This window comes from Octopus sinensis, linkage group LG12 (assembly GCF_006345805.1).
Source record: "Octopus sinensis linkage group LG12, ASM634580v1, whole genome shotgun sequence".
NCBI lineage: Eukaryota > Metazoa > Mollusca > Cephalopoda > Octopoda > Octopodidae > Octopus > Octopus sinensis.
In genome coordinates, this window is record NC_043008.1 from 77,194,148 (window position 1) to 77,221,959 (window position 27,812).

Sequence of the window (27,812 nt, forward strand, 5' to 3'; positions counted from 1 at the left end):
TATATATATATATATATATATATATATATATATAATATATATATATATATATATATATTAGGGAATAAATCCAAATTTACAGGGAAAAATGAGATTAGGATTAAATCCAATTTTATAGTATAAATATATTATATTATATTATATTATATTAAATTAGAGATAAAACCACTATTAGGCAAATCAAACAGTGAAAAACATAAGCCAATACATAAAATTAATTTAAAATATAAAAGTTTAAAAATTATTTAAATAATTTAAACTTACAAATATATATATATATGTATGCATGTATATTTTTATATTTATATATTATTTAATTAATTAATTAATTAACTAATTAATTAATTAAAAAAAAACATTTTTTTAATATATATATCAAAAGTATTAAAAGTATTAAAAGTTTAATAAAAGATAAACTTTATTAAACTTTTAATACTTTTAATACTTTTGATATATAAAAAACAATTAATTAATTAATAAATAAAATAATATATAAATATAAAAATATACATACATACATATATATATATATTTGTATATATATATATATATAAAATTTATAAGTTTAAATTATTTAAATAATTTTTAACTTTTATATTTTAAATTAATTTTATATATTGGCTTATGTTTTTCACTGTTTGATTTGCCTAATAGTGGTTTTATCTCTAATTTAATATAATATAATATATATATATATATATATATATATATATAATATATATATATATATATATATATATATATATATATTATATATATATATTCGAATTTACAGAATTTACAGACAGCCATGTGAAGGAACAAGGAAGTGTATTAGTTTGACACACGAGAAGAATGGAAGTCTTTGGCGTTTTGAGCCTACGCTCTTCGACAGAAAGGATTAAGATGTGGGAGAAAAGGAGAAAGAACGAAAAAAAGCGGTGAGAGAAAAAATGTGTAGGGAATCAAGGTTCAACGCGATGAAATGGCCGTAAGAAAGAGGCTGAGTGAAAGAGGGATAATAAGGGCAACCCGGCGGAACTAGGATGCGCAAGCGCGTGTATTCATGTGCAAATGGCGTGCGTGAGTGTGTACGCGTGAATGGGGAAGAGCGTGTGTGTGTGTGCATGAGGGGGTGAGCGCGTGTGAATGTATATGTAGGTAAGCTTAAAATTATGTGGGCCTGCGCGTGTGTGTATGTGTATAAGTAACTTAGTGCGTACATTTTGTGGAGTGATGTGCGTTTCATGTACTGGCGTGTGTGTGTGTGTGTGTGTATGTGTGTGTGTGTGAAAATGCATGGGCCTGTGTTCGTGCATAAAAGCGTGTGTGTGTATGTGTACAAGTGACTTAGCGCGTGCGTTGTGTGGAGTAATGTGCATATCATATATGTGTGTGTGTGTATGTGTGCGTGCGTGCGTATGACGTGTGTACATGTGTGTGAGGCTATCGTGTGAGCGTGTGTGTAAAACCCTTGTGCGGAAAGTTGATGTGTGTTTGTTCGAGTGAAGTGTGCACGTGTGTAAGTGTTGTGTGAGAGAGAGTGAAAGAGAGAGCCGGTATAACGTGTGTGTATTGTGTATATTTTTGTACAAAATTTGAATGTGTTTGTCTGTGTTGTGTGCGTATGTTTATTGTCTGTATTCAGGCGTGTTGTGTGCATGTGTACTGTGTGTGCTTTTTTGGGGCGAATGGTATGTTGTGGGGGAAATGCATAGAGGTGCGAGATGGGATAGAGGTGATGACAGAGGCTGGGAAGTGGGATACGTGTGTTGGGAGGTGAAATAGGGGTATGGGGAGAGCGGGATAGGAGTGCTGAGAGGTATTGGGTGCTGGTGTGTGGGAATATATGTGCATGTGTGTGTGGGAGTGTGCAAAATGGCGTGTGGTGTGGATACTGAGTTGAAAAGTGCGTAGCGGTGTTTGTATAGGTGTGTATAGGTGTTTGTATATTGGTGTGTGTGTGTGGTGTATGGGCGTTTGTATATTGGTGTGGTTTAAGCTGACTGAAACTGCGCTTGCGCGGTGAATTTTGAAAAATCATAACATATAATAATGAGACACGTGTTATTTGTCTCTAAATTATATGTTAATTGTTAAGGCACGGTCACTGATGAGGATTCGCCTAGCAAATTATTTTATTTGCTAAAATAATCAGTATGATCGTATGACCGTATGACCGTATGACCGTAAAAAATAACAAGGTAAAAGTTTTTATTTTTCATTCCCTTCGAAAATTTTGGTCGTTTTTACTGCTTCTTCTAGCGTGTAAAAATTACCTATTAAAGGTAGTTTTCTTTTGTGTTTAAATGTACACTATGTCATATATATATATTGTATAAATGATCGTGGGTGAGGCCAGAACAATGCGAAGTGTTTGAGCGTGTGTGGAGTGAACACGCTCACACACACTCACGCACACACACATCGGCAACATTCGTTAATTTCTTGAAAATGGAGTCATAACCCCGACATTCTGAATGCAAGGTAAGTCTACATTAATTCATATATGTGTTTTCTTATGATTTGCCTTACATTTACTTCGCATTGTTCTGGCTTTACCCACGATTTCTACACAATGCTTTATAGTAATTATTCCATTATAACCTATTGTATAAAAGTCAATGTCCGTGCGTTCACGTGTTCGTGTGTTACTTATAGACTCGAATACTACTGGACTGATCCTAATGAAATTTGGAACACCAAATCTAAGCCTTGGGAGAAGCCCCGTGAAAATTCATATGCTTCGGATTTTGATTTAATTTGAACCACAGGTAATATAAAAAATTTTTTAAATATACCCCAAATTTTTATTTCTTTGGATGATTTTAAGACTCCCTAATGGGGTCTTAACCCTAAATTTTAGTCATTTTTCAATGACCAAAATTACTAAATGGATCCTTATATTTGGAACTTAGATTCAATGCATAAGGGCGGGTATGATGCAATATGTTTAGTTTGAATTTGAGTATCTTAAAGGGGACAGAACCCCCCATAAAAATTCATAAATTTCCGATGTTGATGAAATTTCAGCCACAGGTAATTGATACAAATCAAGAAGTATTCCCAAAATTTCCGCCTTTCATAAGGATTCTAATACCCCCCTAACGGTTGCCTTACCTCCTAAATGGATCTTTATGAAATTTGGAAATTATATTCAATGCATAAGGGCGGATGTAATGCAGTATATCTTTGAAAGTGAGGGGGCATAAATGAGGCCATAACTCTCATGAAAATTCATATAGTTTTGCTGCTGATGAAATTTTAACCACAAATGAAGAAATGTTCCTAAAATTTCAACTTCTTAGATTAGTAAAACTCCTTAATGGAGGCTTAACCCCCACAATTTAGTCATTTTACCTAAGCCAAGACGAATACAATTATAGTCTTGGAAGCCGTAGAGTCACCTGAGGATAAAAGATGAGTGTTATTTGTAATTCAATGTTACAACAGTGTAAGAGTTTCCTTTGAGATATACTTAGTTTGTGATTTCTGCAATGTGGTGCATAAATTGTCAAGTAAAGGAGAGGCATTGATTCAGTTGCAAAGTGTTATTTTGAGTAAAGTTATTTGGTTACAGACCTCCTTTGAGTCTTTTTATTATCACTGGGTCAGAAATAGGCCCCAGATTGTAACATTGATTTCAAGGCTTTTTCAGATAAGTGATTGGTCATTCAAAGAGACTTATAGATTATAAATTTATTCTGTTCAGTTACTTGTCCTATTTTACATTTTTCTCTCCCGTTGTTTGAGTATTTGACTCATTTGTTTTCGTATTTCATGTTCTTTACTGTTGGTGGCGTCCTGTACCCATATACATACATACATACATACATACATACATACATACATACATACATACATATACATACATACATATATATATATATATATATATATATATATATATACATACACATGATTGATTGATTCTGATTGATTCTAGTTTCAGCTTATGAGCTGTGGCCATGCTGGGGCACCGCCATTTTATATATTATATATATTATTCATATATTATATATATATATATATATATATATATATATATATATATATATATATATATATAATATAATATAAATAATATATATATAAATATATATATATATGCATATATACATACGTATATGTACATACTTAAGTCTATACGTATATATATATATATATATATATATGTGTGTGTGTGTGTGTGTGGTGGGGGCACAGGACATCACGAAATGTGTACAACAAAAAATACGAAATACGAGTACATGGTATGTAAACTATTTTTTCGAACAACGGAAGAGGCAAATGGAAAACAAGGCAAACAACACAAAATCAGTTGTTGGCTGTTTTTCTACTCTCGTATTTCGAGCATTTAACAAGATACGCTTTAGATAAAACAGCTGCTCCCGAAAAGCAAGTTAAATAAAATTTGAGATTTTGCGGAGGATCAAAATTGATAACACAAACAGGACAGTCAAAACAAACAAGAAGTGCTGCTAAGCCTAAACGAGGTTGTGGTGGCGAACGCATAAATCAAGCTTGGACAGGAGACAGATATATATATATTGTCTGTTTTATGTGTAGAAATAGATTTACGGCTGCTACCGTTCAGTTTAGGGCTCCTCGTGAATTATTTTCATCCAGTCTACTTCCAGTATAGTGCTTTAGCTACTACCATACTTTGTTGTATTACTAGTTGTGATATATAGAGCATATCTAAGAGAAATCATGATAAACACAAGTTTGTATCATTTGTTCCGATGTACGTTTAAGAATTGTGGCTGTTTAGAACTTTGCATTGAATTTTCCAAGTGCTTAACCATAAAGAATCACCGGAGGTCGCTTAATAACGTTACTGACTTCCAAACAATCACAATGGTAACACGTACATAGGAACAAATGATATAAAGTTGTGTTTATCGGAATTCCTCATATCTGTGTGTGAGTGTGTGTTTATGTGTGCTTGTGTGTGTGTGTGTGTGTGTGTGCATGTGTCTGTCTCTGTCTGTATGTATGTATGTATGTATGTTTGTATGTAAATAAAAACGAATGGCTAGTTCAAAATATCGTTATGGGAATTTCAATAGCGTAGTTTATTTCAAATACGAGTCCATAACAACATCTATATTAATAAAAACGAAATTTTGTCTGACCGTCGGGAACTCTTGTATCTCATCCTACATTTGCTCAACAAAAACATATACCTTTTTGGAATCGGGATGACCACGGTATTGAAAATCTACCCTTCATTTGGTTTTTGAACATTCAGCATTAGGACGTGATTTAAAAGCATTTGGGTTGCTATTTCTAACAATTAAAGCTTGGCTAAATCATGTCGTCTTGGTGGCGTTTATCAGATGATGTCAGAGATCAAGGGGAGACAAATGACATTCGCTTCGTCGAGATAAGAACTTTGGGACAGATTGGCCAACAACTGGAATTCAACTTAGGACTGGAACAATAGAATGATTGCATTACAGAATTAATTCTCATCCATCCTTAACCGCTGATCAAACACCACCAGGGCATATATAGTCATGCTATTTAACTCTCTTCAGTTTTGGGACGCAGACCCAATTAGCCCTTTGCAGGAACTAGCATACAAGTCCGCACGGCGTGCAACTCTTAAGCTAGTATTAGATAAAATTACGTAAATATGTAGTTACGCAGCCACTCCATTTCTTCAGGTGATATTCTACCAAACAGTTTGGAGAAAACACGCAGTGCTTCTTAATTTGCCAAGCTGTAATTGATCCACTTTGTATTACTCTCTCTCTTCGTTTTTCCCCCTCTCTCTATATATATATGTGTATATGTCCATCCATAAGTATCTCTCTCTCTCTCTCTCTCTCTCTCTCTATATATATATATATATATATATATATATATATTATATATACACACACAATATATATATTAATATATATTATATATACACACACATACATACATAAAATGTATGTGTGTTTATTTTCATTGATATATGTATTACACAACGCACAAAAAGGCACGCACACATAAACACACACACACTATACGACTATTCATACCATTTGTAGAATTATATATTTTTCTGTAATATAGTATTTTTTTAAACAGTGATATCCCACCCCACCATGGTTAACATTCAACACTAATCGGTCCTGAACTGGTGTCTATGGGCATATGAATTGTATTCTGCTGTGAGAAGATATTTCTGTTATATGTTATGGAAGAAGTAGGATGTATATTTTTAGATTGTTAAACCACATGTTAAATTGATACATTAGTGTTCCCCTTTTCACTGCTATATATAAACAATCTGGTTTACTGCAGCGGATATATATAAATAGTTTAGGTCATGAAGTGTGTGTATATGTTGCTTTGGAGCAGTGAAATGTGTGGTGGGACGAGTAGAGTAGACGGTTATAAGTATATACTTGTAAGATATTAGTGTGTATATAAAGTGAAGGAAAAGGCAGACAGCTTAGTTAGCGGATGCTATACATATCAAGAAGGATGTAGAATGCAGAGGACTACGGGACTATAGGTCTTGTGATTAAATTCCCTGCAATTCAGTGTAAGGAATATTACCTGGGACTGTATCCAGGATGAAGAATTATCTCTAATCTACTGAATAATAATATTGTAAGATGTATATAGCAAAGAAAGACTTATGATATATTATGTTTTGAATAAAACACAGGGTGTAGCAGAATGTATACAGCAGGGGAAGTTATGTATGCATTATTATGAATGTTGTACTACAAAGTATACATAACGATGTTAGATAATTTATAATATAGTATATGAGCTACACGGTGTACATAGCAAGAGGTGCTATATAACATGCAACATACTGTACTTGCTACAGAGTGTGTATAGCATGAGATGTTATGTAAAATGTAAAATACTGTTTGCGGCACTGATTGTATATAACAAAATAACTTATGTAATGTATTATATCTTCTACGAATGTACATGGCAGGAGGTCTTATATACTATCCGATATACTGAATGCGTTTTATAGTAAAACACAATCGTTCTTAATCAGGGTAGTAGCTAGGGAACGCTGTGATCTCACAGGGGAATGCTATAGCTGACGGTGGATAATATTTATATTTTGAAAAGTTGAAAAAAGTTTTGTCGGAATTTCAATTTGATTCCGACATCGTATTATCAGTGAACAGAAAATAACCGATGATGTGACGAGATTCAAAAGAGTACGACATTCATATTCGCAGGTAATGGCCAGGATATTTTCATACATTGTAAAACATTCTTATCCTGGTTTTTCATACAGCCACCAAAATTAGATAGGTGTAGTTGTTACCAAAACAAGATGTTAGTAGATATAATCACAAAATTGTGGTATTAAAAGCAAAAAAGTGGGTTGCGGGGATACATATAGCCACAAGACGGCAGTAGCTATAACAACAAAAAGATGGCGTTATCTTTAACCACAACAAGATGAGGATAACCATAACCACAATAATGCGGTTGTAGTTATGACCAAAACAAGAATGGGGTTAACGATAACCACAAGATGGAGGTAGCTGTAACCACAAGACGGGGGTAACCATAACCACAGAGATTTAGGGATAGTAATAACAACATGACGGGGATAGCTATGAACAAAATAAGAAAAAAGATGACAGCAGCTTATAACCACACCATGATGGAGTTGGGCATAATGACAAAAGCGTAGCTAAAACCGCAAGAATTGGATAGCTATAAGATGGAAGGGCTATAACCACAATAATATGGGGCTAGCATAACAACATTAGTTTGTCGGTAGCAATATTCGCACGATAATGGCAGTTGCGATATTAACAATAAGATGGCGGTAGTTTTAGCGACAAAAAGATGGGGGTGGCTGTAGCCCACTAATACAGGGCTAGCTATAATCTCTAAATTTGACGGTAGCTTTAACGATAACAAGATGGCGGTAGTTACATCCACAAGATGGCAAGTAGCCATAAGCTGTGTAAGACTGGGGTAACAATAACCGAAACAAGATGGCTTTAACAATAACTACAAGATGGGAAAAGCTATAACCACAATAATATGGAGGTGACTTTACACTTATGAGTGTAATGATAACCACTTCAAGATGGGCATGGTAATAACGCAACCTTTATTGTCTTTTACTATTGCTAATGTTTTCGTTCTGTGCACTCCACTTTTGTCTTTTTAGAATACATCTTTACCATTACATATTATCATTCCAATGTCACCTACAACTCATCAATTACATACAATATTTATATTGTAGACTTCAAAAATATTTTGTCGGAATTTGAATATGAATCGAGCATGGTGCTATCACTGAACAGAAACATAGCAAGGTGTAATAGAGAAAGGCTGGATGCAGTATTTATTCTACCAGATAGTATCTGGGTATTTTTGCACACTGCAACATACTCTCACCCTCATTATCCATACACCCACCACAACAACATGGAGATAGCTATAATCACGACAAAGTGGAAGTAGCCAACAAGACTCGGGTAGCTGTAATTGCAAGGTGGGAGTAACTGTAACCACAAGATGGGGATCGCTATAACCACAACAAAATGAAGGTAACTATAACCACAAGATGGAGGTAGTTATAGCAACAACGAGATGGAAGTAACAACAGCCATAAAAAGACAGGGTTTGTAATAACCACAGGGTGGTAGTTGCTATATCAACAACAAAACTGGGATCGCAATAACCACAACGCTTGACTTTTACTATTGCTTAAGTTTTGTTATTTGCACTCTGTTATTTATCTTTCTAGAGTATGTCTTTAATATATCTGCTTACTTTCATTTCTAGTTTACCTATCATTGCTGTCTTTTCTCATTCAACTGCCAGCCACATTATTTCCTGGGGATTTAACTACAAACATCACGTCACTTCGTGTCTACTTTAGTACCTTATACTTCTATATTCGTACTTCACACAATACTGAAGTTCATATTTTACGCTCATTCTTTCATACATCCGCAACATATAATCATTCCAAAGTCACCGACAACTCATCAGTCAGACCAATCAAGTTAGACCATGCCATATGTTCAAGGTTTTGTTTCGTTTCTGCAATTTGGTTTTAAAACAAGAGCACTTCTTCAGTCCCCACCGCCTAGTCTTGCCATTAGGAACTCTGCAATCAGTGTATCCCTTTGCTTTCACTCCTCTATTTTATTGCCTCCTGTGTAAAACAAGGTGCAACTTGGTGTTGATTCTCACAACATTGATACAGCCACATTATTGCTTTAAGGCAACTACAGCAAGAATACTCAAGATTTGAATAATCCACCAGTCATAACCCACAAGGGATGACATACATGATGTCAGGACATGCTCCAAGAATACATGATCACCATAATAACGTCAAACAGCAGTGCCAACCCACAAACTGGGAATGGAAGCGCATCAAATACCACTCTCAAGTGAAATCGCAGCCTGGATGACCCTATTTTCTACAACATACACCACGGCAGCTTCTATTTCTATGTTGTCTCTTAAGTTGCGCTTGTGCACTACTTATCAACCCTACTGACTTAGTCATACACTCCTCTTCTTCAATATAATGATTTTTTTTTACATTATGTCGTCTGCTTTTGTTATTCTGCTGAGATATCCATTTGATCCCTGTCCGTCCCTAACCCACCCATTTCAGCTGCACAACACGTCTCACATCTATCATTTCTTGGGTGGTCACTTCCATCTCAAAATTTGTCATTATCCGTTTACTTCGTATCAGAACAAATAGCTGAGCCGCACCAACTATTGGATTTTTTGCTTCATATGGCAATAGCGTTTTTGCTCTTTTAAATTCATCTCCACAGTAGCACTTATACATTCCAACTTTCAGAATATGACAGGAGATCGAGTCACTCTGGTAAGAACTTGCAAGTACATTTCTTTCGTTCCTTTCACTTTTGTTAATAGTATTTCAGACTCTACGAATGATCATAAATGCCTTGTTAAAGGCGGTGTTGATAACACCACACCTTAAACTTCTTTACCAAACTGCAGTATACAATGTTCTAAACTTGACACTCACCATCTCAATACCCACTCTAAGCTTCACTTAAGGTTACTACATAGATACGACCAAGAATCTTAATTGCTTATATCCTTAACTTGCCTATGTATTTTGGACAGACTGCGTCTATTTTGGTATAGAGTTACATTGCTGGAATGACTCTTCCAATCACACAAAGAAACTTTTTGCTCCCTTTCATGCTTACACTACAACAATAATGTCATCCATAAAATTATGCACAGTTGGTTGTGCCAGATGTCTTCCTACATTCATCCCTTCAGAGCAGCTTCTGACAATTCGCAATGCCGACACCATAGCCATCATGATGAAAAGTGAATGAATGGCACATCCATCATGACACTTATTTCCAGTATTTGCCAGCTGGTCTTAAAATCGTTAGTAATAAACCTCATAACCATCAATCTAGAACGTTGCATTAGTAGGTCCCTCCTCATATGTCTAAGAGTGAACAAAATTTCAAATATTTCGTGCATCAGTACAGACTTCTATGTATTTGTCAAGTTAGGCCAGACAACGTGAAGATGTTTTCTTCCCCTCTTAACATACTAAATAGAGCTGCAACTCATCTCAAAGCAGCCTGGAAGTCCCAGGACACCGGCTTTCTTAACTGGTTTGTGTATAAATTCATTTATTGCATGGAACCTTATTCTTCTTGCTAACACCCATAAAATATTCTATCCTTTTTATAGGAGGAAGAATGTCAGCCGGAACTGATCCATTGCCTCTGCTCTTTAGGCACCTGCAGCCCCTTTGCTAAGGACTAGTTCTGTAACCGTTCTTTCACTGCAATAATCTTGCCAACACGCCAGATTAGTGGTTGTGAATGTTGTATTAGCACGTTATTGTTATCTGAAACCCATTTCGATGTCCCCTTTTTCACAAGCATCTTGATTTCTTTGAAGTTCGAAAGCTCGATCAAAATCTCAGATTAAGCAAATATTGAGTGTTGGGATATTTCGTGAAATAATTTGAGTAAATGGCTTCACGTTCTTTTTACATGTTTTTAAAGTACCAAACCTGTTTTGCTCAAACAAGTTACTCACAAATCTGAAAGGCTACGGACTATAAGATTGATGAAAATTCCATTATTTCCTTACACGTCTTCAACAATAGAATCCCCAGTTTAACTTCATCCAAAAAGAATTGCATTACTTCCATGGAATCTATTGTATTTTCTTTATCATTCTGTTAATTTTCCTGGAATTGGGCTTTCTTCATCTGGCGCTCATTGTCGATTTACTTGATTCTTCTTTGAAGTGGTTATTTACAGTGGTAGTGGTGGCGGTGTAAGTTGTGTTGGTGTTGGTGTTGGTGATGGTGCTGGTGATAGAATAGTGGTAGTAGTTGTGATTATTATTATTATTATCTTTATTATTTTCATTAGCATCTTCTTTCAGTTCTGTTTCCATTTCTTGCCTAGTGTCTTTCTGACACCTAGAGCAGAGAAACGTACTGCATACATTGATAGGCCATTAAACACACCAGATTGTTAATTTACAAAGTCATGTGACAGAGAAAAGTGGAAATATAAATATAAGAGAGAAATGAAATGAAGAACCAGACGAGGGGAGCAACTCTCCACGAGTCTTAGTTGAAAGACTGCTATCTGACCAGAACACGCAAACGCCTGGAGAAATAAATTGTAATGAATCTGTTAAAGATAGCGAGGAAAGAGGTAAAAATAATATTTGAAGACTACACATTTACTGAAGAACATAGAGTCTATGATAGAACTGAAACAGAAAATCCTAAATAAGCTAGCAGTTGTAAGACACGTCAATATACATGATAGGGAACCACTACATAAGCTCTCAAATACAATCCAAAATAGAAAACATATTAAAATTAGAAACTATGTAACAAAGGAAATTATACAGGAACTAAAATGAAATTATTTACGCAGCTGCTAAGACAATTGAAACCAGATGTATGCCTCTGAAAAACAAAGAAATACAAACCTGATAAGAATTCCAAACTGGGAAGGTAAATTGAAAAGGAGATTGAAATAATGAGAGGTGAAATATCAATATTGAATGAACTAATCTGTGGAAACGATGTAAAAACCAGAAATGGAAGAAAGCTGAAGTGAAAACATATTTCTGACCAAGAAAAAACTGCTTTCAGCAAAAGAAACGCTGCAACAAAAAGTCCATGCAAAGTCTCAAAGAATACGAAGATTTGATAAGAGAAACAAATTTTACAAGTAAAATAAGCTGTTCACATCCAATGTGAGAACATTCTACAGAGAAATAGGGAAAGAAAAAGTAACCGTCGAAGACCCCGCTACCATGTAAGAAGTTGAAAACTTCTGGAAAAGTATCTGGAGTGATGAAAATGCTTACAATGAAAATGCAGACTGGTTTAGATGCACAGAAAGATCCTGCCAAAATTTAACAGAACAAGAATGGGAAGACATCACAACAGCAGACCTAAGGATGACGCACACGAAGGCTCATAAGTGGAAGTCCTCTGGGTGCCAAATTTCTGGCCGCCTCGCTCCCGTGCGCACACGAAAATTTAGTCCAATTATTCAATGAAATTATGAGAGATCCTACGAAAACACCTGATTGATTAGCAAGAGGTATTACTTACCTACTCACGAAGAATAATGAAACCAAATTCCCCTAAAACTATCGGCTCATAACATGTCTATCAACCACTTATAAAATTTTAACATCCGTCCTCGTGGAGAAAACATACAAACTTATGGAACAGAGCTATATTTTCTCCAATGAACAAAAAGGGTGCCAACGACACTCATATGGATACAAAGACCAACTCTTAATCAATCGCATGTTCCTTGAAAAATGTCATAACAAACACAGAAATCTCAATTCTGTATGGATTGATTATAAAAAGGTCTTCGACAGCATACCGCATTCATGGATCTTGAAATCGCTGGATGTCTTCAAATTTTCTCCTATGATTTCAAACTTCCTGAAGCACAACGTTCCAATGTGGAATACGAATCTCTAATTATACCACTCTAATGGAGTACTGACCACAAAAAATATTAATATCAACTGCATCATTATCCAAGGTTATTCACTTTTACCTTTAATTTTCTGCATAGCCCTAATACCCCTTACAAGTGAAATTAACAGAACAGAGTATGAATATAAAATTGGTGACAAGAAAATAAGTTGTCTATTTTATATGGATGACTTAAAACGCTATGGCAAATACGATAATGAGCTTGAAGGACTACTATGTACTGTGAGAGCATTCAGTGATGACATCGGGATGAAATTTGGTTTTGATAAATGTGCCAAGACCACTTTCCAAATAGGGAAACTCCCTCACATTCAGTGTTGTTGGATGTTGGCACAACCATAATAGAACTCGAGCAAGAACTAACTTACAAATACCTCGGAATAAATGATGGCTCTGGCATTCAGCATGCAAGTATGAAATAGATCAGGAAGGAGTGTTACAGGAGAGTTCAGAGCAGCCCTAAAATCCCAGTTAGATGCATGTAACAAAGTGTTAGCTATAAATTCCTTAGCAGTCCCGGTTGTTATTTACAGTTTCAATGTGTTGAACTAGAGTATGAGCAAAATAAGGAAGATTGACAGGAAAACCCGTAAGCTGCTGACTTGCAATACAATGCATCACCAAAAGGCAGACGCAGATCATCTTTATCTACCCAGAGCTCAAGGAGATCGAGACTTGATCCAATTCGATATCTCCAACAAGACCACCACAGTTGGACAGGCAAGATATCTTGAAACATCTAACGACTGGATGCTAAAGCTCGTTGAAAACCATGAGAGACGTAAGAAGCTTCACTCTGTTATGAAGGAGAGCAAACTATTCTCAGGTGAGCTTATGCATAATACCCAGGTTGAACAGCATGATGGAAGTGCAGCAATTGTAGTTGCAAAGAAGGTGAAATCAATAGCAAAGCAAAATGCGTTTGAACATTTGGCTGATAGGTGGGAACAAAAACTTCTGCATGGTAAATATGCAGGCCGTAGCAAACAAACTAATGTAGACTAGAAGCACACCCATCAGTGGCTACGGAGTTCAGGGTTAAAGGCAGAACTGAAGGCTTTATCTTGGCTGCCCAAGATCAGAGATTATTGACCCGGAACTATCAAGCCAGTTTGATTTTAAATGGTGTAGACCCAAAGTGACGATACTGCAGCGATGGGATACAAACAGTGGACAACCTGATCTCTGGATGTAAGGTTTTAGCATCTGTAGAGTAATAAATCAAGACATGACTGAGTTGGTCATCTACATTGGCTAATGTACCGGCATTATAAAATCGAAACTGTTGACAAATGGTACAAGTACCACCCCGAGGCTGTAACTGAGGGAGAAAATATAACTATTCTTTGGGACTTCCCAGTATGTGGAGATCAGACAATCAAAGCAAATTAACCAGATATTGTTGTGAAAGACCAAAACAATAGAGTCTGTTTACTCATTGATATGAACATACCTTGTGACCATAATATCTCGGCAAAAGAACTTGATAAGCTCAGAAAATATAAAGATTTGCTAATCAAAGTCGAAAAGATACGGCATCTCAAGACGGTTACAATACTAGTGATTGTAGGAGCACTTGGAATGATCAAAAAAAAGAACTGAAAATAATTATTTTTAAAAATAAAATATAGTCCGTTGTCTTCTGCTGAACCAGGATCATCCCTTGACCCTAGAGTCACAGCAGGTCCTCATCTCATGGAGAGTACACGGCGTGAAATGTGTGCAGGACCTAGCAACGCTATTTTCTGAAGTTCTCCCACGTTAACACTGCAAGGTATTTTGTTGAGCTGCTTATGAAGGCCCATTTTTATTAGCTCTAACGCTCCAATCACCACTGGTGCTGTGCTGCTTTTCATTCCCCAAATCTTGGTTACTTCTAGGTTTTTGTACTTAAATAACGGCTCAACTTCTTTAATGGACACATTTCTCTCTGATGGTACTGTCACATCTATCATTAAGAATTATTATTATTATTATTATTATTATTGTTATTATTATTATCATCAGCAGCAGCATCGTCGTCGTCGTCGTCGTCGTCGTCGTCGTCGTCGTCATCATCATCATCATCATCATCATCATCATCATCATCATCATCATCATCATTATTATTATTATTATTATTATTATTATTATTATTATTATTATTATTATTGCCTTTGCCCAGCTTCTAACGCTGGAGATGTAGTATAGTGAAAGCTGTTCACTACCAGCGAACTAAGGTAATACTTCTTATTTTTCGAGCACCTTCCGGAGTATTCGGGCGGTTCCATGCAGTGCTGTTTTCTGCAAGTGCTCCACCCTTATTGCAGCCCCTATTTGTTCCACGTACTTCTCGAGATTTTACTCCGACGATTATTGGTACGACTGCTACCTTTTTCATCGACCACAACTGCTTAACTTCCCAAGCTAACCTGTCATATCACTCAACTTTTCTTTCTTCCTTATCGCATACCTTATTGTCAGCTGGGCATGCTATATCTATGATCCAGCATAGTTTGCTTTCTTTCTCAATTAAGACTATTTCTGCCTTCCTATTCTCTATCTCATGATCGCGCTGAATCATAAAATCTCACAGGATCTTTGCATTTTTATTTTCGACGACGCCTTCGGGTTTGTGGTCGTACCAATTTTTTGCTCTGTCAAGTCCATACTTGTTGCAAAGTGTCCAAAAGACAAGCCTGGCTATATTGTCGTGGCATCTCTTATATTCCTTCAGGGCTAATAGCGTACATTGGCTGGTAATATGCCATAAGGTTTCACCGTTTTGACCACAGAATCTGCACTTATCACTTTCTGCTGTGTTGTCTATTCTGTATTTTATGTAGTTTGTTCTTAGAGCTTGCTGTTGGGCAGCACAAATTAGAGCTTCCGTTTCCAGTTTTAAATCACTTTTAGTCATCCATAGCCATCCTTTTTCTCTGACTGTCTTATCTTCAACATCCCTATGGAATTGACCATGCACTCTTTTCTTTACCCACCTATTTTCAGTTTCATTCGTTTTCAATTTCTTGTACAGTGCTTTCTCTTTGCAATCTTTCATCCAACACAAGCCTGACCTTCTAATAATGGCGATTCTGTGGCATTTTTTACATACCATGCTATGTTGTTTTCATCTGCTCTAATGCTGTGTTCGCATCCAATAAGTCCTCTTACCCCTATTTTTCTTGCTACATACAATCTGTCTGTGTCAATTTTTGGATGGAGTGTCCCATATCTAGTTAGCAACTTCCTTGTCTTTCCGTCTAAGCTGTTTAGTTCGTCTAGTGTCCACGCGATTATCCCTGCTCCATATCGAAGGAGTGAAACCGCCCAGGTGTTGATAGCTTCGATCTCATTCCGTCCGATTAATTTCGACTTAAGGGTCAGTCTCCATCTTAAATTTTTCTGTCATTTCTTTCTCCATCAATTTATCCATTTCCAAAATATCCAAGTACTTATAGCCCGTCTTTTCTATTTGCTTCATAACCTGCCCCGACGGTATCGTTAGTACGTTCATACATTTGATTTTGCCTCTCTCTTCAAGACTAATACACCACACTTTCTCAGTCCGAACTCCATTCTGACGTAGGGAACTGACTTGGGCTTCATCTTTACCATAAAGTTTGAGGTCATCCATGAATAACAAATGGTTGACTTTTTGTTGGCGGTTTTTGAATACATACCCAGCTTTTGCTTTCCTCAGAATCAGTATTAGTGGTATTATTATTATTATTATTATTATTATTATTATATTATTATTATTATTATTATTATTATTATTATATGTTTTTGAAAGAAATGGATGCTTGTTCAAGGTCCTAATTTGTTTTTTCATGAGTTGGTATTCCAGATTTGTTGAAGTATTAACTAAATAACCCAGGTGGTCTGTCGACAATTTTCCTTTTAAAGGTGAATTTTGACATTTACAACTGAAGCTTTAATTTTTCTAAGCAAAAATATCACTATGACTTCCCAAATCGAGGGAAGTGATAGCTGTTGGAACAGCCGTTATGACATTGTTTCGCCACCACTAGTCGATGCAGTTGAGAAACAAAGCAGACAGCAACAACAGCAATAACAACAACAAAATAACAGCAACAACAACAACAACAACAACAACAGCAACAACAACAACGACAACGACGACGACGACAACAACAACAACAGAAGCAACAATAACTGCTAGGGCTCCAAAACTTTCTTCCTCGCAAGACGAGTTTTCACAGTTGAAAAAATCTATGCCAGGTAGGAGAGTATGTCTACATAGTAGTGTATTTCTAAGCTGGTGGTTCGATCGACTGGTGTGGGTGAGGCTTATGTTACCGTAGGTGTTACAGAAGCAGCAGCAGCAGCAGTGAGGAAAAAGATATTTTTTTAAATGACGCGAACATGACCTCCACTAGGTCCCCAGAAAATGCCGCCATTATGGCTACCACTGCCACCAACAACACAGGCATTAATAAAACGATAGAAGCGCCCGGTCTTTCTCTAAGCAGAATGGGAACGGTTTTGCACAAGCCTGTCGGAAAGTTAAAAAAAGGTTGTGACCTCAAACCGCACTTAACATAGATTCGGAGAACAGTTTTCTTTAACACATCGGAGGAAGTGTAGGAAGACACTAAGAAGAAAAAAATCATTAAATATCAATGTATTTCGTTAAAGACGATAAGACTGGAGTGAGCGAAAGATGAGGAGGCTAAAGTGAGCGAAAAACGCGGAGGCTAAAGACGAGGGGATTGGAGTGAGCGAAAGATGAGGCTGGAGTGCGCGAAAGACGAGGAGACTGGAGTGAACGAAAAATGCCCGGTCTAGGTGTTAAAAACTTATGTCGTTTTGGCACAGTTAAGGTAGGTCTGTCAACTGAAAAACTGACCAAAGAAACTGCGAGAACCCTCATAATGAGGAATTATGGCTGATTCAGTCATATTTCGGTCGAACAGTGGTCAAAATAAAAGTAGCGGAGGTATCACTTGAAATGAACACCTCTCTGCTGGTGGCAGCCGTAGTAGTATACGGCATAGAGAATAAAACAAACATTCTGCAAGTTCACAAAATGGGAAAGAAAATTGGTCAGGCACGGGCATGGAATTGCCGATACACGCCGATCTTCGTAGTATCGAAGCTATACTCGATCTGATCAACCTCCCTAATGGATCACAGTTATTTAAGAAATAGAGTATAGAAAGCCGAGATGCTACATTTGTAGCGAAACAAATGGTTTAACGGCTTTCTGCTGCATGCACAAAGAACTAACTCCGTTACTGCAGACACCTCTAACACACGACCAATATATACAAAAGCAGCAGCAGCACCACCACTACCAGCGAAAACACCACCAGCATCAGTGTTTTATTATTATTATTATTATTATTATTATTATTATTATTATTATTATTATTGTTATTATTATTATTATTATTATTATCATTATCATTATTATTAATATTATCATTATTATTATTATTATTATTATTATTATATTATTATTATTATTATTATGAAGGCGGCGAGTTGATAGAATCGTTAGTACGCCGGGCGAAATGCTTAACAGCCTTTCACCTGTCCTCGTGTTCTGAGTTCAAATTCCGCAGAGGTTGACTTTGCCTTTCATCCTTTCAATGTCGATGAAATAAGTACCAGTTTTGCACTGGGGTCGATGTAATCGGCTTACCCCATCCCCACAATTTCAGAACTTGTGCCTATAGTTGAAAAGATTATTATCATTATTTTTTGTACATGATGCATATAGGTATTCTTGCTCTTAATTTTTCTTTAAGTTTGTGCCTCCAAAAATTTTTAATTGTTTATTTTGTTACAAATGTTTGTCGAAACCAACGCTGTTGCATAATTCTGGTTGGTGTGTTTGTCTGTGTCCTAAATTCGAAAAGAAATTTTTTATTTTATTTTCGAAAAAAGATAAATTCAAAACAAGCATCGTGACATCAACCCTCCTAAGTGAAATAGAGGAGTAATCAAGACGTAGTTCTAATAGTGAGATGTAACATACGGTAGAGCCCACCATCTTTTACCCACAAACGGAAGGCGAAGTGAGCACCCACCAAGTTCAAAGTACAGCAGATCACACTACCACAATGACAACAAACAGTAGCAGCAGCAGCAGCAGCAGCAGCAGCAGCAGCAGCAGCAGCAGCAGCAACAACAACAACAACAACAACAACAACAACAACAACAACAACACAGCACGGGAAGTTGATTCTAATTACGAAGCTGATTTACTCGCAATAAATAAGACAATAGCAAAACGGCCGGAAGCGGAAAGTCAGGCAGATGTGAAAGGTGCACTGAAAGAGATAATGCTCGACATTCAGCAATATTCGAGAGCAAAGCACTTTGCGGCAATGATCTACTCTTCCAGTTTTATTTCCACATTGCTCGGTGGTTTCTGGACGGATTTCTACCGCAACTAGCAGAAGAACGGGAGAATTGTGAGTCGTGAGCGTGGTGGTGCTGCTGAGAAAGGACCCAAGCAAGGAAGGACCAAACAGATACTTTTAGGCCAGTAATTCTACTAAACACAGATTACACCAAGGTGTTAGCGAAGGTTAGCGCTTGTCGTCAATAAGCTGGTCTAAAATGGATGGGGCCCTAATCAATTTGGATTAGTCAAGAGCTTTTGATAGGTTCGATCATCAATAATTCGAAGCCGTACTCACAGCGGTCAGTTTCGGTCCCGTTTTCTGAGTCTGGATCGCTGCAATGTACAACATCTTTTCGGTAGATCAAGCGTAGATCGAGAAAGAGCGCTTGGTACATGGAGTGTCGGTAAGCGTTCACAGCCCTTGGTGGAAGTTTCACATAGGGTATTAGTGAAAACAAGAGAAACGACGCCCTCGGGGAAAATCTGTGCGCCGGAAGGGATTAGCTGGTCTTTTCTGGTGGACTTTCGGACTGGGGCCTATGGATAATTTCCAGAAATCCCTAGCCTAGAAGTGTTACCGAGGAGCTCTGCTGGCTCAAATCAAACACTATAGGTACGGAAGTGCTGTCAGACGGACCTGTCCGAGATGTGAACAAGACAACGAAACCGTTCTGCATGCACTCGTCCAGTGTCCGGGTATTGCTGACTTAAGGAACTTTGTTGAACTGCTGTTGACGCGTAGGACAGATCTTGTTATCAGCCTATCACATCGTGAAGATCGCCTCGCCACCTAGCCCTCATCAATATTTTCATGGTCCACTTGAAATGGAAAGTAAATGTGGAGAGAGAAGTACTATTCCCCGCACCCCAGGTTTTTTGGGGGTTTTTTAAAAAGTAGGTGGAGGTAGCGAGGATGGCCTGAGTGAATGGACCTACTCTGAACATATGCTTGTAAACCGGAGGAGTTGAAGAGAGGCCCAGCTGCCGAGGTGCCCCTGGCATCGAGATAACCATGATGTGTGAGGTCCCTTATTTGTCCCTAAGTGGAACTACCGCCTTTCGGGGAATTTTGTTGTTGAATTTTTGTTGTTCTTTAATTGTTCTTGATTTATTGTACACACAAATTTTTGTGCTAAGCTCCCCACCACTTGTCCCTTGTGTTGTATTGTCCTCTATTGTTTTCTGTTCAGTCCTTGTGGCCAATAAAGAAAACATTATTATTACTGTCCTCGTGGCGACCGGTTTCGGTGAGTACGAAGCAGTGACAGGAGCAAAGATTAATCAGGACAAGTCGCTGGGCCTGCCGAGGCTCGGCGGGAGAAGCAGATCCATGCCAACCGACTGCGTCGTAGGGCGCTGGACGGAGGGCCGGTTAAATTACTCGGTGCTTAGTTTGGTACGGACCTCCAGGTGGACAAAAACTGGGGGGAGGTGTCGAGTACGGTGGCAAGTCTCACCGAGAAATAGGTAGAGAGGAAGCTGTCCCTGAATGGTTGAGAGTTGAGAAGGACAGGGATGCCTGCCGAGGTGCACCTCGCGGTCGGAGTAACCAGGATGTGTGTGGGGTTCCTTGGCTGTCCCTGTGAGGAACTCCCTCCTTTTGGGGAATTGTTATTGTTTAAATGTATTGTCAATTGTTATTATTTATTGTATACTCGACATTGTTCCAAACCCCACTGTTCTTTGTGTTGTATTGTCCCTATTCGCTTCAAGTTCGGCCCTTGTGACCAATAAAGAAATCATTATTATTATTATTATTCTATGTTTGACTTTTGCTTTATGTCTGTACAAGTTGGCTCCAAGTCTCACCCAGAGACCTCAAGAGACAACAGGTTGGAAGTTCTGTGCCATATATTTGGTTTTTTTTTGGTTTTTTTTGGTGTTGTACTAGTGAATGTCTAATACATAAAAATAAAAAAAAAATTTAAAAAAAATAAATAAATAAATAAAAAAAAAGTATGTTTTAAACCTTGGGATTACATAGAGAGTATTTTGCGTAGGATATGAGCAGTTCCCATGAGCACTATCTTTTGAATTTCTGCCATTTTGGGGTTTCCTGGTATCTGAGTTAGGTAGCAATTAGTCCCTTTCGCTATCATTCCCAGGGCACCTATGACAACAGGTATTGTTTTAGTCTTCAGCTTCCACATTTTGCTGATTTCTATTTCAAGATCTTTATATTTGCTCAGTTTTTGGTAGGTCTTGACAGATACGTTTATATCGATTGGGACAGTCATATCAATGAGGAGGCATGTTCTTTGTCTGAAGTCTTTCAATATGATGTCTGGCCTATTTGCATCTATCTTCCTGTCAGTTTGAATGGTGAAGTTCCAGAGGAGTGAGATGTGGTCATTTTCAAGCACTGGAGGTGGATTGTGTTCCCACCAGTTTTTTTCATGGGGAAAATCCAGGTTTTTGCAAATTACCCAGTGAATATATTGTGCAGCTCTATCATGCCTGTTGAGGTACTCTGTTGGCGCTAGAAGGCTGCATTTGGAGACAACATGATCAATGGTTTCATTTTGTTGTCGGCATACACGACATGTTGGGCTACTGCCGTTCTCTAATATGTTGGCCTGGTAGTTTCTTGTTGGTAGGCATTGATCTTGAACTGCTATGATAAACCCCTCTGTTTCAGATTTTAAGCCAGAGGCCATTAGCCATTGATGGGTCAGGGCTTTGTCAATATCTGCATTATTCGCTCTCTTTGGGTATTTGCCATAGAGAGGTTTTTCTTGCCATTTATTATTCAGAATATCTAAGGCCGCAGTTTTGGCACGGGTTTTCATGCGCTTAGCTTTTTCTGTGCTTGTTTCTTGTATCTCTATCTCTAATTCCGATAATTATTATTATTATTATTATTATCATTATTATCATTATTATTATTATTATTATTATTATTATTATTATTATTATTATTATTATTATTATTATTATTATTATTATTATTATTATTATTATCATTCAGTAGTTTTATTTTTATAGCGTGCTTTCACTTCACTACCGAGCGCAGCTCTGTGTGCCTTGGGTATGTGCTGTGATTTGTTGTGATGCTCTGATGGTTATTGTATGGAAAGTGTTCTGCGTAGGATGTGTGCAGTGCCTAGTAGTGCAATTTTCTGTATGTTATATGTGTTTGTAAGTCCTCGTGTTTTTGTTATGCAATTGTCTGGATATTTTTTTATCATGCCTAATGCACCTACTATGATAGGAATTGTTTCCGTTTTTAGATTCCACATTCTGGTTACCTCTATTTCCAGGTCTTTGTATTTTGAAAGTTTCTCCATTTCTTTTAGAGAAATGTTGTCATCTGCCGGTATTGATACATCAATTAGAAAGCATTTTTTTCTTCATGATCTCTGACAACTATATCTGGTCTGTTGGCCTTAATTTCTCTATCTGTGTGTATCGGCATATCCCAGAGTATGGTTGCTTTCTCGTTTTCTGTGACTTTTTCTGGTGTGTGCCTATACCATCTTTTTTCTGTTGTTATTCCATAATGTTGGCATAGCTTCCAGTGTATGTAGGTTCCAACTCTGTGAATATATTCCTTCTTAGCCAGGACTGGGCAGCCAGAGATAATATGATTTATTGTTTCTTGTCCATCTCCACATATTTCTTTTCAGTACATGTTTTTGGTAGTTTCTGGTGGGGAGGCTTTGGTCTTGTGCTGCAATTAAGAATCCCTCTGTCTCTGCTTTGTGTCCTGAGCTTCTCAACCACTGCTGGGATTTTTCTTTGTCTATTTCTTTTGCGTTTAGTTTAGTCCAGTATTTACCATGAAGGGGCTTTTCTTGCCATCGTTTTATCATGGTTCTTTGCTGTTCTAGTTTTAGTTTGGATTTCATTTGTTTTATAGCTTTTGTTGTTTCTTCTTCTTCTTCTCTTCTTCTTCTTCTTCTTCTTCTTCTTCTTCTTCTTCTTCTTCTTCTCTTCTTCTTTCTTCTTCTTCTTCTTCTTCTTCTTCTTCTTCTTCTTCTTCTTCTCTCTTCTTCTTCTTCTTCTTCTTCTTCATATTTATTAGGTGGTATGATTTCTTGTTTGTATTTGTCAGCTTCCTTAAATACTGAGAACAGTTTTTGTTTTGCTCGTGTTTTGCCGCTATTTGTATCAGTTTTTCTTCCTTCTGAAGTAGATATTTTTTGCAGTCCTATGGTGGTTATTTTATAGTAGTTTTCCAGCTGTATAAGGCCTCTACCACCTTCTATACGTTGTATATATAGTCTTTCTATGTCAGATTTTGGGTGATGCATCCTAGATCCTGTCATTATTTTCTTGTTTTCCTATCTATTTTGGTCAGTTCATTTCGTGTCCAGTTAGGATATTGTAGCTGTAACTTATAACTGGGACAGCTAAAGTGTTGATACCTATTATCTTGTTTTTAGCATTGAGCTCTGTTTTTAGTATTGATCTAACTCGTCTATAATATTCTTTTTTTATTTTCTCTTTCATTTGTGTGTGTTGTGTCTTATCTAGTTCATGGATTCTTAAGTATTTGTAAGTTTGACTTTGGTCTAATTCTTTTATTTCATTGGTTTTATCTAGTGTGATGTTGCTACTCTTAACTAGTTTTCCTCTTTTCAGGGTTACTTTGGCGCATTTTTCTAATCCAAATTTCATATCTATTTCTTTGGTAAATCCATGAACTGTCTTTAATAGTGTTTCCAGTTGTTTGCCATTTGCAGCGTATAGTTTTAGGTCATCCATATATAAAAGGTGGCTGATCGTTTTGCCGTAACATTTATATCCGCATCCAGTTCTATTTAGCATATCAGATAGAGGTGACAGTGCCAAGCAGAAAAGGAGTGGAGAGAGCGTGTCTCCCTGGAATATTCCTCTTCTAATGGGGATGGCTTTGGTTTTCATGAGTCCCTCTTTTGTTTGGAGCTGTAGCACTGTTTGCCATTTATTCATAGAGTGTCCTATGAATTTTATAATTGTTGGTGCTACTTTGTTAATGGCTAGTGTTTCGAGGATCCATGTGTGGGGGATGCTATCAACCGCCTTTTTGTAGTCGATCCAGGCCATACTGAGGCCTTTCTTCTTTCTGTGGCTGTCTTCAGTTATGGCTTTATTAATCATTAGTTGATCTTTACAGCCATATGAGCCCTTGCGGCATCCTTTCTGCTCTTCTGGAAACAGGTTGTTTTCGTCCTGGTGCTTGTTAAACCTTTGCGATATCACTGCAGTAAATGCCTTGTACATTGTAGGGAGACAGGTTATTGGTCTGTAGTTTTCTGGTTTTGCTGTCTCATTTGATTTGGGAATTAAGATGGTTTTTCCCCTTCGTGAGCCATTCAGGCATTGTCTCTGGCTCTGCTAGTATGTTGTTAAAGTTTTCAGCCAGCTTTTTGTGCATTCCTGTTAGATATTTCAACCAGAAGTTGGGGATCTTGTCATGCCCAGGTGCCTTCCAGTTGCTTAGTCTTTGCAGTGCCTGGGTGACATCTTCAGTTGTTATGGGGGTCCAAAGTTGCTCAGATGCTGAGTTTGTTGTTTCAATACTCCTTTTTTTTGGTTGTTCGTTCGCCGACCATATTTCTCACCAGAATTCTTCCACTTCTTCTGCCGTTGGTGCTGCAGTGATTTCTATTTTATTTTTGCCAAGTTTTTGTTAGAACTTTTTGGGGTTGGAGTTGAACTTTTTGTTTTGTTCAAAGAAGTGCTGGCGTTTCTCGTACCGGCAGATCCTTTGTGCTTTGGCAAGGATATCTTGCTTTAGCTTTACTTTTATCTCAGGTAAATCTTTTTGTGTGATGTTGTATTTGCGGAGTATTTTTGTTTTCTTTTTGTTGTTCAGTAGCGTAGATTCTCTACTGATTTCATTAAGAATCGACAGAGACTTTCTAATTTTTTGTATTTTGTTTTGGATGTTATTTATCCACAGGGTTTGTTTGGGTGGTGGTACTCCTGTTTGGATGGGTTTGAGTGAGTATCCAGCTTCTTTTGTGGCTGCAGTGGCTGCTGCGTATACTAAGTCAGTGATATCGCTTTTTGTTTCAGTGGCTCTTAGTTCCGTGACGGCTAGGTTTATGCTGTTTATAATTGGTGTTGTTGTTTCGTCTATTTTGATTTTTGGGAGGTATGGTCGGTGGTCCATTTTGAGCTCTGTGGTTTTTAGTTCTTTGATTATTCTACTTTTTATATTATCATAATCATTAGGCTCCCCTTCGTTGTTTCTTCTTCTTCTTCTTCTTCTTCTTCTTCTTCTTCTTCTTCTTCTTCTTCTTCTTCTTCTTCTTCTTCTTCTTCTTCTCTTCTCCTCCTTCTCTTCTTCTTCTTCTTCTTCTTCTTCTTCTTCTCCTCCTCTCCTCCTCTCCTCCTCCTCCTTCTTCTTCTTCTTCTTCTTCTTCTTCTTCTATTCTATATTATTATTATTATATTATTATTATTATTATTATTATTATTATTATTATTATTATTATTATTATTATTATTATCTTTCCAGACCAAATCAGCTCGCATTGCGCGAGCACTGATAGCGGGAAAGGGGAGTGGCATACAGTGCCACCGAAAAAGAAAAGAAAAAAGAAACAAAAAGAAACACATGACACACTGGGGAGGTGCGAACAATTAGTGCTTCCCAACATCAACAGCAACAACATGCACCCACAACAACAACAATTAACAACACCTTCTCTACCAGTACTGCTACACACACCAACACACACAGACACCACCAACACCGTTACAACAATAAACACGAACAATGAACAGTTAGTAACATACCTGAAAAATAACACAGACACAAAAATGTCAGATTTTATTATACCCACACACAACACACTACCAGCACACATACTTACATTTAAAATCACACAAGACAATTATAATAAAATCAAGGAGAAATTCCCAAACGATGTTGGGTCGCTAGGGAGAAATTTCTCCAAAAATCTCTACAAAAACCTGGTGGAAAAACCCGTCCAAAAGCACAAGGGAGCCACCCCACCAAACAACAACAGTAAGTAGAGCCATTTTCTCCTTAACCTTTTAAAACATGGCAAAACTCAGAATCGGTAGCATAAATGTAAGAGGCCTCGGGTCACCTTGGAAACAGGGTCACCTGTTAAACGACCTGAGGTCTCATAGAGTTGATGTAGCAGCCATTAGTGAAACCAGGCTCTCTAACCCGTAAGAACTCGCGGCCCTTTTCAGCGGATACGAGATTTTTCTATCTTCGTGTCGGCCGGGAGCGGCCGGTGGTGGTACGGCGGTTTTGTTTCGGAAGGGCCTGGATTTGAAAATAAGGACAGTCTTCCTGGATCCGGAAGGTAAGTTGGTGGTCCTTGACGTAGACGGTAGTGACGGTGGTGCTTTCAGACTGCTGGCTGCCTACACTCCGAAAGGAGCAGGGCAGTCCGATTATTTCAAGCGTCTGGAAGTTTTCTTGGGGACGTCACGCACTCTAGTGCTAGTTGGGGATTGGAACGCTGTCTTAGATGAACGTTTCGATCGGGTGGGCACGGGAGCATCTAATAGGAGAGGTGGGTGCAAGTGCCTCGCCAACCTGCTCAGGCGCTTTCAGTTGTCCGATAGGTTTCGACTAGACAACCCGAATGTGCCAATGTGGACTTGGACTAATTGCATCGGGTCGTTTAGATCGTACTTAGATAGAGTCTTCTGTAGGCCAGCGGATAAGGACAGCATAGGGTGTCCACAATTCCACCTAGTCGACTACACGGACCACAAATTCATGATCTGTACGGTCGACTTAGATAGGCTACATAGACAGGGTCCCGGCTACTGGAAGCTGAACGCGTCGTTAACGGCGTGCAAAGCCTACAGAGACCGGATTAGTTTATTAGTTAAACGGGCGCTCACGGGGGCAATCATCAACAACAACTGGTGGTTTGCTCTCAAGAGAGCAATTAGAGCAGAGTCGATTAGGTTTAGTAAGGCTCTAGCTGTAGAACGTAGAAAAACAGCGGGATTTAGTTAGAAAACTAGACGAGGCTCTTGAGACAGGCATCGCAACCGACGTGTTGGCGTCTAGGTTGGCCCTCGACCAACACTTTGACGCCAAACACGAAGGCTGCGTTGTCAGAGCTAAGGCGCGTTCGCTAAGCGGGAAGGGAACTAAGGCCGTTCGATGGGCCCGCTTGGTGGAGTCGAAACGTGGCAACAAAGCGACTATTCGGTCTTTGGTGGACCAGAATGGGTGCGAGGTTTCCGAACCAAAGCAGATGTGTGCGGTGTTTCAGCGGTACTTTGCTCAACTGTTTGGGGTGAACGGTGGGACGGACAACGAGACAGACTTCGGTGTGTACCTGGACGGCTTACCGCAACTCTCGGACAGCGAGGCGGAGTGCTGCGAAAGACAGATATCTGCCTGGGAAGTGGAGGAAGCAATGAAGAGCTGCACGAGAGGCAGATCGCCGGGCTTGGATGGTCTGCCCTACAAGCTTTACACTTCAATGCCAGACTTGTTTGCGGGCCTCTTGGCAAACGTCTACTGCAAAT

The 27,812-nt window shown here is 38.0% G+C and overlaps 1 long non-coding RNA gene across 1 annotated transcript; it reads left to right on the forward strand.

Moving 5' to 3' along the window:
* Nucleotides 1–2,438: 2,438 nt before the first annotated feature.
* Nucleotides 2,439–27,263, forward strand: LOC118765673. The gene is made up of 3 exons (XR_005001542.1): nucleotides 2,439–2,466; nucleotides 2,641–2,753; nucleotides 25,801–27,263. It is a non-coding gene; the product is annotated as an uncharacterized LOC118765673 (long non-coding RNA).
* The last annotated feature ends 549 nt before the right edge of the window (nucleotides 27,264–27,812 follow it).